We start from the raw sequence: 3,501 nt of genomic DNA, 5'->3' as shown, positions 1-3,501 counted from the left end.
CACTGTACTGGCCTACCCCATGTTTTGCAACAGCAAAGCTGCACTGTGCCATATCCTTAATGTAGATCTGGTGTTCTTTATTATTTGTATTACCTTAGTGCCTAGGAGCCCCAGTCACAGACCAGGACCCCAACGTGCCAGGCGCTGCACATACACAGAACAAAAAGACAGGCCCTGCCCCAAGGAGCTTACAATGTAAGTATAAAACAAGTGACAACTGATGGATGCAGACAGACTGACGGGAGTACAAGGAAACAATGAAACATATGACAAGCCATCATCTTGGCCACCACCAGGGAGTGTACTGGGGACCTCAAGAGAGAAAAGCACAAGTCTACAGCTTGTGCTAAAGAACCAGCTTCTCCAGCTGAGAGCTGTAACAGACCCATGCTTGGCAGATCGAGCACAGTGGGAACCTGTAACACACAGTAACCAGTGGGTTATGGACATGCTGCAGTAGTGTAAAAAGTGACTTGTATCAGTGCAGCTTGCCTTGGTTCGAAGAATATGGCTACACCAGTACAAAAATCCCTGTGTAGGCTAACCCTCAGTCTTGGCAAGTTACTGAATGTCTGTGCCTCACTTTCCCCACCTGTAAAATGGGGATCTCACGCTGCATGTTCTTGGAGGTGTTGTAAGGCTGCATGTGGGAATGTTTGGTAAGTGCTAAGTACTATTACTGAGAAGTACAGTAAGAAAAGGGAATTTTACAAGGACTCCTAGAGCATTTAAAACACTCATTCTCTAAGGGGTGGCCATGATTTCTTTAGCTATTACAGCTGGAGGTGTTCTGCCATTTGCTGGGAGTCGGGGGTGGAGAGGGAGATTGAATCAACAGCTGTGCTGAGGGAAAGCTTTCCATATTAAATACATACCATGCTAAATATAAACCAACTTTTAGTCCACATTTGGCTAGGACCTTCCTTAAGAACTTGAGATGGAGCTGGGGGAACCTTCTGGTGGGCATTCCTGCTATCTGGGGGCAAACTATGTCTGCGCTCTCCCTCTCAGTGCTGTCAGTTTCGTCATTTGGCAAAGGAGACAAGGAACTAGCACCAGTGAAGCATCATTGGCTGGTTAGGGGGAAGCAGAAAAGATTTGTGGCAACTTCAGATATTTGGCTTTCATTCCAGAAAGCCATCCCGCCCTTTCTCCAGCTTCCTCCTGTGGGTTCTTTTCCTCCTCCCTCAGTCTGCTGTGGTTCCTTATTTTGAGGTCTTGTGCAATCCTGTATTGCTGCTTATTTTCTACAACTTAATGCAACAGGAAATGCAGCTCTGCAAGGGAAACCCTGTCCAGAAATTACAGGTCAGCATGCCCAGCTTTGAAACTGGGCCAAAGAGACAGGCCAGCAAGATAACAGGAAACCCAAGCTCGCTGGTACTTAGTAACACATTAAAGGAGAATACCGACACGGATGATTTACATTTGACTGTCTCCTATTAGTGGATTATTCATGGGACCTATTTCTGCTCTCACGCTGACGTAAATGGGAACTAACTCCATGGGCTTCAAGGCATTTACACTAGTGTAATTGACGGCAGAATTTTGCACAAATTGTTCAGTCCCTGAGCATAACACGCTTTTAAAGTCACAGCATTGCCAACTTCAAGCATTCAGAAATCATGAGTCAGGCCACAAAGATCAGAAGATAAATCTTCAAAATAAGGAGATTTTAAAAATTACAAATATTGGGTTATTTTCATTTGCCTTCTTGCTTCTAAGCAATGAGGGTTCAAATGTTTTTCTCAGCAACAGTGTGGGCTAGAAACTTCCTTTCTCAAAAAATGAAAGCGGAGATTCTCACCAAAGCACATTCCCAGGAGCTGAAAAACATCAGTTGTTGCAAGGCCAACAATAACATTGTGTGAATGCTTGGCAGTGCTGATAATAACTCTAAGAAATAACCCCTCTCTGAGAGCCTGTGTTCTGAGGGGTGGCTAGCAAATCACTCCAATGACCTATACCTAATATTCTCTCTTTTACTTTCATTAATTCTAATTGATTCAGCTTTATTACGTGAGCTACCACTGAAAAGTTGCACACGCCCCACTAAAGTGGATAAAGAAACCTATTTCTTACTGGTTTTAGAGTAGCAGCCATGTTAGTTGGTATTCGCAAAAAGAAAAGGAGTACTTGTGGCACCTTAATCTCCTTTTCTATTTCTTACTGTAACATACAGCTGTAAAAGGGAAGGTGAGCCAACAGCCTGCACCTTGACAGGACTTTTAAAGACGCTGTGATAGTAGGACTGAAACAAGGATCTGAAGACTACAGGAGACAGAGTCAGACTTAAGCTGCCCTCCAGTGGCAATCTGCTCAGGAAAGCTACACATGATTATACAACACCCCAGGACCCAGTTCATAGAGAGCTAGGACTGCTGCAGACTGCACAGGTTTCTTTGCACCGTTTTACCTGCCGAAGAAGAGCCCTGTGTAAATGCAAAAGCTTGTCTCTCTCAGTAAAAGAGATCACCTCCCCCACCTTGTTCTTGACCATGTCTCTGTGGAGAATTTTAAGTCTGAAAGTGAAAATCAAATACTGAAAGATTGTTTGCTCATCCCAGGAGCTTGTGTGGCAGCACCACCCAGAGTTGGGTGTCTGCTCCTGACTTTGCGCTAACAGAGCTGGGGTCTTATTGCTCAGGCCGTACTGGCACCTGATTGCAATCCTATTGCAGCCAACCTATCCAGGCTTGCAACAAATGAAGCAGGAGGGCAGACAGCTTGAGTGCCATTGGGGAAGTCTCGTGCCAAAGGTGATTGGGGTGACACAAAGATGTCTTAAGCTCTTGGGCCAGAGCTGTGTGGAAGGCAAAGAAAAATTCCTTTGCTTACACTGCAGCATGCACAAAATCTGAGATGGGAAAATGGGGCCTGGTGGCAGATAGCTTTGTTCTGCCTCATTGCTGTCACCTGGTGGCTTATCTGAGTCCCTCCTGCTATGAGGAAATGTCCTGTCATTCTGCAGATGAAATTACTCTGATTCATATTGAGCTATGGGTCTGTTGGACCAGAACAATACCTTGAGGAAACAAATGCCCAGTCTTCTCTAGTTGAGTGTTGGCTGGCTTTGCTCAGGGAGGCACAAGAGGGGTCGAGAGAACTCAGGATGTGGACCCATTTCCTTCCTGGCTGTTTAAGGCCAGTGGGGAAGCATTGCCTCTATTGTCAGAGACTAAGACTGTCAGTGCCTCCCTTAGGGATGACAGAATGTTAGCTGTCCTTAAGGAAACATTGAGGTGGCTGCTTCTCAATAAACTGTTGCTCGATGTTGATGATCTGTATCATTACAGAGAGGGAGCATGGCCTAGTGCATAGAGCACTGAACTGGGACTCAGGAGGAGAGATGGGTTCTAATTCCTGGCTCTGCCCCAACCTTGGGTGAATCTCTGTGGCTCTGTTTCACCTTTGTCTGTCTCACCTATTAAAGTGTAAGTTCTTCAGGGCAAGGAATGTCTCTTGCCATCTGTCTGTGCAGCATTCAGCACAATGGAGCCC

This window comes from Natator depressus, chromosome 8, assembly GCF_965152275.1.
Source record: "Natator depressus isolate rNatDep1 chromosome 8, rNatDep2.hap1, whole genome shotgun sequence".
Taxonomy (NCBI): Eukaryota; Metazoa; Chordata; order Testudines; family Cheloniidae; genus Natator; species Natator depressus.
This window is presented reverse-complemented; position numbering follows the sequence as displayed.